This window comes from Artibeus jamaicensis, unplaced genomic scaffold (genome assembly GCF_021234435.1).
Source record: "Artibeus jamaicensis isolate MK-2021 breed Jamaican fruit bat unplaced genomic scaffold, CSHL_Jam_final contig_233, whole genome shotgun sequence".
Lineage (NCBI taxonomy): Eukaryota > Metazoa > Chordata > Mammalia > Chiroptera > Phyllostomidae > Artibeus > Artibeus jamaicensis.
This window is the reverse complement of record NW_026521486.1, coordinates 36545603-36557662: the sequence shown is the minus strand read 5'-3', so window position 1 is coordinate 36557662 and position 12060 is coordinate 36545603. Positions and strand designations below refer to the sequence as shown.

The 12060-nt window shown below is 37.9% G+C and overlaps 1 protein-coding gene across 2 annotated transcripts in view; it reads right to left on the bottom strand.

Annotated features, from left to right (window-relative positions):
• Positions 1-11143, bottom strand: part of CCDC91 (coiled-coil domain containing 91) — a 277346-nt gene extending 266203 nt beyond the window's left edge. For both annotated transcript variants that reach the window (XM_037144864.2, XM_053661500.1), the window contains exon 1: positions 10979-11143. The gene's annotated coding sequence lies outside the window, so the exon portion shown is untranslated. The remainder of the gene's footprint in view (positions 1-10978) is intronic.
• Between the last annotated feature and the right edge of the window lie 917 nt (positions 11144-12060).

Sequence of the window (12060 nt, the reverse complement as noted above, 5' to 3'; positions counted from 1 at the left end):
TTGACATAACTGCTTCAAATCCAGGCCCTTAAACTCTGAAATTTCACTCAAACCACCACTTTATATCCTCCTACTTAAATTACTCTATTACCCCACAGAACCAGCTATTCCCCCTTACTGAAATTTCTAGTATGCCAATCCCTCCTTATTCTCACAGCCTACCAATAACCCCTTTCTAATTCATCACTTTCTTTTACTATATTGTTACTTAAAGCTTTTGTCTTATGATTCCAGTTTTTTTATTGCTTTTTGTCCTTCTGAATGCTTGTTTCTTTTTCATGTTCCATATGGTATGTTAATCACTCAATAAATACACTCCATGTACTCTACAGATTGACTGATGGATAGACAGATAGAAATATAGAAATAGACAATATGTCCAGTGTCTGGACTTATTCAATTCAGAGATGCAGTATGAGGAACAAAAAAAGAAAAAAAGAATAAAGAAAAGTGAACAGAACCTCAAAGACCTGTGGGAAACCTTCAAGCACGCCAACATATGCACTATGGGAGTCCCAGAAGAAGAGAGAGAGAAGGGGAAAGAAGGTTTGAAAAATATTTGAAGAAATAATGACCAAAACCTTCCCAAAATTTGCTTCCCAATGTTTACTTCCCAAAGTACAAACACAACTTCATCAACCATTACTCTGGTATGTTTTTTAAAGTGGGAAAAAATTATATGCTGCTTAAAGAATCAGATCCAGCCCCATGATTCCCAATTCACCCCCATGAACTACATGCTGAATTATTTGGCTGAGATAAAAGTAATGATAATACCCATGACCTCTCTGTGAGATAAAAAATATTCAGCCAAAATTTTTATGTATATGTTACTTAACTTTGTTCAAGATTTTCTGCTCACATGTACTGGAATCATACCCTAAAACATTTTGCAATGAGGAGACTCTGAGTGGCTATAGCATTTCCCATCAACCTTATAGGAGTCACCTTTCATGTTCATCACTGTGACACTGAGAATAATAACCTTGTGGCATTCTTTTCTTCTCCTATACATAACAAAAGGAGAAGGATAAATAACACCCAACTTTAGAAATATGAAAATCAAATCAGTATGCCAATGAAGATAAAATTTCCTACAAAACTTTCTTGCAACCAAAGGTACTAGACAACTATTCTTAACTACCATAATCACCGAAAAAAATCAGATACACTAAATGAGCAAGTGACAATTTACAACACCATTGTCTTAAAGCAAAGCTAGTCCTACAAAGAAATTAATATATTCTCATAACAGATAAGAGATGAAACTTAAAATACCTAATGCCTAATAACACCCAGCAATTAAACAAAGAGTTTTTGTATTCAGCTGAATATAAAATAAGTATTTATTTCAATTTATCTTCTGATTCAGGGTGGCCCATTTAATGCTATTCAGCTTCTGTAGGCTTATTTTTCATTTTTCATACCCAATTTAGGCAAACTATGAATAAAAGGTATAACTTCATTTTAAGTTGTTTTTATTAAATTCATCATTTAAATGATATTTAATCTCATCTTTAATCACAATCTTTTACCAATGTCTAAGCATGTAGTTTTTTAGTAATATTCAGGTAAGCCCCTGCCTACTGACAAAGCGTATTCATAGATTGATGGATCACGCATAATACTACAGCACTGTCTTCAGTACACTTGCAGAAGTTCTGAACTCTCACAAAAGCAACGCATCTTGAAATGGTCGTGTACACCCTCTTTTACCAAATGGCTGGGCACAACATGAAAGGCAATCTGGCTGGCCTCTGCTTTATCTAGTCCTACTTTTGGTAGGAGATGCACATGGTCTGTGCTAGCAAAGCTGGCAAAGGGAGAAGAGAGTCAATCTTCTCTAGTAGCAGGAAAAAGTGATTTCAAACTTTGTAACAGAGCACCATATTTTTCAGACTATAAGATGCACACTCCCACCACAAATTGGGAGGAATAATGGTTGTTAATGCTGGTGTTGACTTCTGTTTACATTTACATTGGTGAAATATAATGTTATTTATGTTATTAAATATTTTACCACATTTTTTTCTTCAAAAAATTTTTTCCTATTTTTCCTCCTCTGAAACCTAGGTGCATCTCATGGTCTGAAAAATATGGTAGTTATTTCATTCAGATGGTCAGTCTAGATAACCATCATGTGTTGGACTGTATTATGTAAACACTAAAATGTGCACACCTGTCTAAGGAAAACAGTTTTACTAGGATTATAACATGATGCATTTTAAAACAGCTAACACTACTTCTAATCTTCATTAATTAAACCTATAATTTAAAAAATTCTTCTCATTTCAAAAATTTTTTTAAATGTTGTACCTTCTGCTAGTGACAGTAAATACATCTCCATAATCTTTAGGTAAGATTCTATGGCATATAGCCAACAAGAGTCTTTGTACCACTTATTAAGTATCTGACAGGGAAGAGAGAAGGTACAGATCAAAAATGGTCTAAACTAATTTAAAATTACAAAATATAAAAGGACATAAACCTCAGCAGACATTTTAAAAATAACTAATACGGTCTCATATTGATTTATTTATCATTATTTTATCATACTGATAAAATTTTGCTTTATGAGTAAAATAGTCATTTAATTATTCTAGACTCTAAACCTATGAAATAAATGGTTTGAACTAGACATAACCAAGGAACTCTAATTTTCTGAAATTCTAGCATTCTACCTTAATATGATGCCAAAAAGGTCAATTATATTCATTATCATATTTTTCTACAAAATTTATCACAATAAATGGCCTGGAGGACAAATTATAAGAATATCAAATGAAACAGAGGCAATGTCTATTAAGAATCTGAAGAAAACCATATATACTACATATAACCACATTTTAAAGAATCTATTAAAATATTATCAGTTATGCACAAATATTTAACGTTAATTTCAATGGGGAAAACTTAGCCATCTTAAATACAAATCAAGAACTTAACAGTTCTTGAAAACTTCATGATGTGGTAAACACTCACAGCGTGATGCTAAGTGAAAAGGGAAAAATATAAACAATATTTACCATTTTGTTTTTTAAGTGTTTTCAAAAAAAAGATTTAAAGAAAAGCCAGCAAAAATGTTAGAGAGAATTATCTCATATTGGAAACAGATTAACTATTTTCTTTACAGGATTCTTTATTTCCCAATTTTCTACTGTAATCAACTACAATTTCCAAAATCAAAGAAATCAATACGATAATCATCTATGACTTAAAAAGATTCTCGGCATACTAGAAGCTAAAGAAAAACACCTTCAATCTGATAAAGGGTGTATATATTCATGAAAAACCTACAGTTACTACTTAATAGCAAAAAACAACATGCCTAACTTGCTTAGATGAGAAACAAGGCAAGGATATCTGCTCTGACTTGTCCTATCCAACATCATACTAAAGGTCCTAGCCAGCATACTGAGATGAGAAAATAAAATATAAGGTAGACAATGGAAAAATATGCAATAAAACTGTCTCTGGCAGACAAGACTGCCTACATAAAAAATTCCAATGAATCCACAAAAGCTACTAGAACTAATAAGTAAATTTAATGACGCTGATGATTGAAAGTCAATATAAAGTACTAAATTAATACTTATTTACAGATGTAATAAAATATATGCAAGAGTTTAATGGTGAAAGCTTCAAAACATCAGTGAGAAAAATCAAAAACCAAAATAAAGACGCATGCTTTAACTAACTGAATTAGAAAACAATACTAAGATGTCAATTCTCTCAAGTTCAACTCTAACTTCAAAGTTTGCCCAGTCAAAATCCCATAATGCCTATTCATACAGAGACAAGCTGATTAAAATTTTACATGGAAAGAAAAGTTAGGATACCAAAAACAATTTTGGAAAACAACACAAATTTGGAGTTTCAGATGTCTCAATTTCAAGGCACACTATACAGCTACACTAATGAAGACGATGTGGTTTTGGCCAAAGAAGACACACAGACAGATGCAACCGAATTGAGAGTCCGCAAATACATTCCCAGATACACAGTTGACTGATTTTTTACAAAGGTGCCAGAAAAATTTACTGAAGAAAGGATAATAATAGTCTCCAATGAATGGTGCTGGATAAACTGAATAGCCATATATTCAATACAAAGAGAGAAACCGAACCTTGACCTGTACCTTGTACCACATATAAAAATCAACCAGAAGTTGACCAAAATATATTAGACCTATACGTAAACCCTAACATATAAAATTTCACCCTGGCTGGTGTAGCTCAGTGGATTGAGCACGGGCCTGCGAACCGGAAGATTCGCAGTTCGATTCCCAGTCAGGGCACATGCCTGGGTTACAGGCCAGTTGCCAGCAGGGGACGCACGAGAGGCAACCATACATTGATGTTTCTCTCCCTCTCTCCTTCCCTTCCCTTCTAGAAATAAATAAATTTTAAAAAATTTAAAAAAAGAAAAGCTGAAATTTTAAAAGTATTTTAAATAAATAAAATATAAAATTTCAAAAGTATTAAAAATCTTTCCATCTTTCAGTTTGGCAAAATTTCTTAGCTAGGCCACAAAGTACAAATCATAAAAGTGAAATATTGATAAACTGGACTTCATCAAAATTTAAAGCTTCAGCTCTTTAAAAGACACTGCTAACAAAATGAAAAGACAAGCCACAGACTGAAAGGAACTGTCTATGAATATATGTATAATAAAGGATTTATATCAAGACTATATAAAACTCTTACAATTCAGAAAGAAAATAACCCAATAAAAACAGACCAAAAAATGAAGGGTTAAGATGGTGGCATAATAAGTCCTAAACTCAGCTCATCCCCAGAACACAACAAACTAAAAGCTACATATAAAACAATCCTTTGGTGGGGTGGGGGGCGTGGTTGGGGGGTACTGAGAACTCGCTGAACACCTGCTGCTACCGGTAAAGGATAAAAGGGTCACAATAAGAGATGGGTTTAACAAAATAGTAATAAACAGCCCTGGCTGGATGGCTAAATTGGTTAGAGCATCATCTGGTACACCAAAGGACTGTGGGTTTAATCTCTGGGCATGGTACATACCTAGATTGCAGGTTCGATTCCCCAGTCAGGCTGCATACAAGAAGCAGCAACTGATGTATATTTCTCTCTCACATCAATGTTTCTATCTCTCTCTCTCCCTTCTTCTCTCTTTAAGATCAATAAACATATCCTTGGGCGAGGATTAAAATATTAATATAACAATAATAATGAACAAAGCTTTCACTGAGGAGCAAGGGATGTGGTATCCCATTCCAGGCACCCCAACCCTTGGGCCCTGCACTATAGGGACGAGCCACCAAAAAGTCTGGCTTTGAATACGAATGTCACTTATGTCCAGGAGAAACACAGGGCTGTCGAGAGCCATAACTCCACTCTCAAAGGGACTGCACATAGACACATGCACACTGGGACCCAGTTCGAAAAGCAGCAGTTTGAAAACAACCTAGACTTATATTAAGGAGATGTAGTTACAGCATCTGCCACATAGCTGAAGTCTGCTGGAAATCTCTCTAAGAGCAGATGATATTTTTACAGGCTCTGTCTACCTTGCAGGTGCATTTTTATGCTCTCAGTCTAATCTGCTAAAAGCAGCACACGGCCCAGCCTCACATACCACCCACTCTACAAGGCCAGACACAGAAGGCAAGCAGCCCCACGCCACGATGGATATGCCAAAGCCAACGGGAATGTGCAGCCCACACAGGGGATACCCCTTGAGCCAGACTCAAATCGCCAGAGAAGACTGCACTGCTGGAACCTACAGGTCTGAAACAATCAGAGACAGAGTTCAAGAACAACCAAGAATTAGGGCCAGTTAAATGATGAAGTTCATCTCTTATAAAGGGCAACACCTTCAAGACAGGAAAAGAAAGCAGTTTTGTATAATACACAAAAACAGACGCAAAGAGTTTACAAAATATGCAAACAAAAGAATATGTTCCTAATAAAGAAACAAGATAAAACTACAGAGACAAACATGAATGAAACAAAGACAAGTAATTTACCTGATAGAATTTTAAGTAATGGTCATAACATGCTCATCAAACACAGGAGAATAGATGAACATATTCTATTGAAAATATTTGAAGTGAGAACTTTAAAAAAGAAAGAAAATATTAAAAAGTACTAAACAGAACACACAGAGCTGAATGATTCAATAACTAAACTGAAAAAAATTTTCACTAGAGGGAATCAATAAGACTAGATGGTAGAGAAGAAAGAATCAGCAACCTAGCAGACAGGGTAGTACAAATCACACACAAAGAACAGCAAAATTTAAAAAAAAAAAAGGATGCCCTAGCTGGTGTAGTTCTGTTGGTTTCAGCATCATCTCATTGACCAGAAGCTTGTGGGTTTAATTCCCGGTCTAGGCACATAACCAGGTTGCATGTTTGAGCCCAGTTCAGGGCACATATCCCAAGAGGGCAGCCAATGTTTCTCTCTGACATTGATGTCTGTCTGTCTGTCTCTCTCTCTCTCTCTCTTTCCCCCATTCCACTCTCCCCAAAAGCAATGAGAAAAAAAATGTCCTCCAGCGATGATAAAAAAATAGAAAGAAAAAAATGTTTAAAAATGAACACAATTTAAGGGACCTGTAAGATATCAAGCATTCTAGTATTTACAGTATAGGCATCCTAGAAGAGAGAAAGAAAAAGGGGCAGTAAACTCATTTGAAGAAATAAATCATCACAAAAATCTCCCTGATCTGGGAAAGAAAACAGACATTCAGGTCCAGAAAGCACAGAGAGTCCCAAACAAGATGAGCCCAAAGAGATCCATATCCAAATACATCACAATGAAAACGTCAAAAGTTAAAGGTAAAAAGAAATCCAAAAAGCAGCGAGGGAAAACCAGCAAGTTTAATTCAAAGAAACCCCCGTAAGATTATTAACAGCAGAAACTTTTTTCAGGAGAAACTTTGCAAGCCAGAAGGAAATGGCATGACATAGTCAAAGTGCTGAATGGAAAAAAAACTTCTAACCTAGAATACTCTACCCAGAAAGGTTATCATTCAAAATTGAAGGATAGTTTCCCAGAAAAGCAAATGTTAAAGTTCATCACCACTAAACTGGCCCTATGGGACATATTCAAGGGCATTCTCTAAGATGAAAATAAAATGCCATAACTAGAAATAAGAAACATGTCAAAGAAATAAATCTCACCAGTAAACATAACATACCAGTGGAGGCAAACATATAGTAAAGGTACTCGAGCAATCACTTATAAAACTAGTATGAAAGTTAAAAGATACAAGTAGTAAAATCAACTGTATTAATTAAAGGATACATAAAATAAAAGGACGTAAAATGTGACATCAAAAATATGCAATGTGTGGGAGAAGGATATGAAAATGTGGTGCTTTCAAAATGTGCTCCAACTTAGGTGACTGTCAAGTTCAACAGACTGATGTGTATGTGTTTGTGTGTTATAATACATGAACCTCGTGGTAAGCACAAGCCAAAAATTTGTAATACCTACACACAAATAATAAGAAAGGGACCTACGTATAACACTAAAGACAGTTATCAGACCACAAGAGAAGCAAGAGAAGAAGAAATACAGAACTACAAAAGCAACTAGAAAACAACAAAATGGCAGTAAACATACACCTTCAATAACTACTTTCGATGTAAATGGAATAAATTCTCCAAACGAAAGACATAATGTAGCTGAATGAATAAATAAAATCCATGTATATGCTGTCTGAAAGAGATTCACTTAAGATCTAAAGACACACACAGTCTGAAGTGAAAGGATGAAAAAATATATTCCATGAAAATAAAAACAATAAGAAAGCTGGGGTAGCAATACTTACATCAGACAAAACAGACTTTTTAAAAATATTGTAACAAAAGACAAAGTAGGGCCTTAAATAGAGATAAAGTGGTCAATCCTAGAAGAGGACATAATATTTGTAAATATATATGCATCCAACATAGGAGCATCAAAATATATAAATATATAAAGCAAATATTAGCAGACATAGAGAGAATTAACTATCACATGGTCTAAGAATCCCACTTTTTGGCATATATCCAAAGGAAATGAAGTCATTGTCTCAAGGAGATATCTGCATCCCAAAATCATAGCAACATTACTCAAAAAAGCCAAGAGAGAAATAATCTAAGTGTCCATCAAATGGATGGCTGGATAAAAATATATATATGAGAGCTAGATAAACAGGGAGACAGACCCAGAGAGACAGAGGGAGAAAAAGAGAAATACTATTTAGCCATAAAAAAAGAAGGAAGTCTTGCCTTTTGCAACAGCATGAATGGACCTTGAGGGCATTGTGCTGAGTGAAATAAGTCAGAGGGAGAAAGAAACGCTGCGTGGTATCACTTAAAGGTGGAATCTAAAAATCCAAACACAGAAACAGAGAGTGGAATGGTGTCTGCCAAGGACTAGAAAAAAGGTAAAAACTTCCAGCTACAAGATGAATACATTCTGGGAATCTAATGTACTACATGGTGACTATAACAATTCTGTGCTATATACAATACTTGAAAGAATTTTTAAAAGAGTATATCTTAAATATCATCACAACATAAAAACATAGGTAATTATGTGAAGAGACAGAGGTGTAACTAACCTGATGATGGTAATCATTTTGTAATATATATGTGTATCAATCATCACACTGTATACTTTAAACTTATATGTCAATATCTCAATAAAAGCTGGATTATTGTAGCTTTTACTGAGATATTACAGAAGCAAAAAAATAAAAATACTCCAAATATTTGAAGAGACACTTCACCAAAGAAGATTTACATGACTATATGCACTTGTCAGAGTTCATAGAACAAGATACTAAAAATGATTTTTTAGCTTGTATATTATACCTCAGTAAACCTAAATTTTAAAAGACACAGGGTTACCCCTTTGAAAAATAAGCATCAAATTAAATGAGCTAAATCAACTTACCAGGTATGGGGTTGGGGAGAGACAGTAAGGGAACAAAAAAATCCTTACAAATATTGCAAATCGAACAAACTGATTTACCATAGTAAATAAGAAACAAACAGATATTGACATAAACAGCTAAAGACAGGTGCCTTAAAAGTTCTCATTATTTAGACAGAAAAAAATGACAAAATCTGATGAGCTTTCAAGAATGGCCAAAAGTTGCAAGCATCAGGTGATAAAGAGGACAGCGACTATGAGCTAAAACTTGGAAACAAATCACTACACACTCCCACTCTACTAATGGAAGAGGCTTCATCCACCTCAATGCACTCCCACCCCAACTTCTGCTGCCAGGAGAAAGATGATAAAAGTTCAAGTAGCTGTCTTTATTCATAACAATCTTATATATTTTACAAATCTTACACCTACCGCTAGGGATACAAGATAAAATGCCTCTTATTAGGCAAATTCCTATTTACCCATTGAAGTTTCAGACCAGCTAAACTGGTAACCATCTCTTCTTTCTTTTTCTGTCCTCCTGAAAAGGTGGTGTCCCCTCTGTGATGACTTTTCTGCACTTTCTCTTAGTCTGGTATTAAGTATTAAAATGACTAAAGTAAAAAGTTTTCAAGTTTTTGAGCTGATGGCTCCAATAAGAAGATACATTTTTCCACTTAATAAATGTTAAGAGGTAAGTTGTAAGTTTCATCACTTTTGTTTTATGTTTATTCCTTTTGGCTTATACTGTTGCTAAGAAACCAGTGCATAATAAGATTTCCCAGCTCACAGAACAACCTCCTAGCCTGCCTGGAGGATACCAAACTTTGTAACCAGGGCAATTCTCAACCACACAATTTATTGGCTAGCCAGCACCATACAGGTGCACTCTATCCCTGGCATCCTCCCTCCTCCATTTACCTAACAGGCACATTAAAGGCCTAATCCCTAACCCTCAATGCAACAGAAACTGTAGCAGAAGACAAATGGGATGATTAGGAGTGCAGAGCTCTTCTACGGCACAGAACACAGATAATTTATAGTCAGGCCCTGTCATCCCACCAAACTAAATATTCTGACTATTTTGCCTTAAATCGTTGGGTGAAATGTTAGCCCATCCCAATGACAAGATGAAATGTCAGCCCACCCCAATCACACCGCCAGGGAACATGCAAACTGTTTCCAAAAGCCATCATCCAACTGCCTCCCTGATATTTAAAGAGGAAGGTGGCATCAGTATCTGCCCAGTTCAGAGCGGGAGGAAAGTAAGAATAGGAATTCTTAAGGAACCCTGAGTCACCTACAGCTGTAGCCAGCACTTTACCCTCCAGGAAATCAAGGCTTTGCCCCAACTCTCATCAGGGAAGCAAGTGGGAGAAAGTAGAAGCAGCAACATCATCATCCTACCAAAAACACAGTGAGTTTTTTAGAGATGCCACTCCTTACAATGAAGCCCAAAACAGGTTTCACGTCCAAAGGTTCCCCCCGCAGTATACAAGGGCAGATGGAAGAAACATCTTTATTGTGAGGAGAGGGGGCGCACTGGTGGGAATGAAGGATGCCTCACCACTTTGGAAACACCTAGCCTTAACCCTGAAATGCCACTTTTATTGCAACGAGTTGCTGACGGACACAGGAGTTTTTATCCCGGTGGACTTGGCAAAGTGGAAGGGGAAACAAACCCGGAGCGATCAGTGAGGACTCTACAGGGATCACTTTCGGTTCGATGGGAGTTTCCGTGACACAATAATCACGTGTACTTGTGCGTAGACTGTCGAAAACATTCGATTATGAAACGTGCAGGGACCGAAAGCTGCCCGCGACAGCAAGTGCAGTGGGCACTCCCTGCGGGGGTGGGGGCCCAAGGCTGGACTCCAAACCGAGGCGGGTCACGCCCCAGGCTCTGATCCCCAGACCTCCGGGGAAGGGGAGGCGGAGGCGGAGAGCGGAAGATCGGCAGCGCTCTCCGCCCCGTGGGGCGCTCCCGGGCCCGCGCCCTGGCCGCCCGGGCGCACCGCCCGCCTCCAGCGGCCCGGGTACCCAGACCCAGGCCCGGAAGGCAAGCGCCCATTTACCTGCTCCCTCTTGCTGCCGCCGCCTCAATCACGCCGCCGAGCTGCGCTGTTAGGAGAGGCACCCACCCAGCACACAGACCCAAGGCGCACACCCGGGGGCGACCCCAGCCACACAAGTTGGAAGAGCCTAACAAGCCCGGCTTCAAACACCTCTGCCCCCGGAAGTTGATTTCCGCCAAGCCCCGCCCACCGCTGCGGTGCGTCACTCAACGCCACGGGAAAGTCACTAGGACCCGGGTTGAGGACCGAGCGGAAGGAACCTTGCTCTCACTCTGGCACCTCTGGCTGGAGTGGTCCCCGAAGACATCCCCTCAGAAAGGGGATGATTCAGAGGCTATTTCCTGTCCTAAGGAGCCTCAGTGACAGGCCCTGTGTCCATGCAAGTAAAACCAACCCCAACATGACAGTCCCACGTGGACTGTGTAGAACTGTTCTCGAGAAGAACAGGGCCTCATTCTTTCACCAGCTCCATGTTCAGAAAGAACTGGAACCAAGCGAAGTGCGTGACACACAGTTAAGTGCTTGAGAGACAATTGACCAGACAGCTGCTCCATCTCATCGTTGCATGTGTGAACTCTTCAACTACTGGAATGTACCTAAGCAAATAGCTTCTCCGGACCAGCACTGTATGACTTCAAAGAACTCTGCTGTACAATTACATCTTGTCCTCAACTCCAGAGCACAGCAATTTGTACGTGCCGTCTCAGTTTCAGACACAGTTGATTTGCAGCTACCAAGCTACCCCCCGTTTTTCTCAGCCTTCAGGCAAATAGTTTCTCCAGAAGAAAAGAGAATGAGAAAACTCATGAGTTTTATTTGCAAGAAAGCATGGATATATAGAGTCTCTTTGCCCATTTCAGACCATCAATACGTCTAGAGGAAATTAGCAGCTACTTGTTAAAGATAGTTCCATTTTGACATGAGAGGGATCTGAAGAATACTTATTGAACATTTTTTAATTTTATTGATTTTAGAGAAGAAGGGAGAGGCAGAAACTTCGATATGACAGAGAAACATCAATTGGTAGCCCATACACACCCCAACCAGGAATGGAACACCCAACTTTCTGGTGTACCGAATGA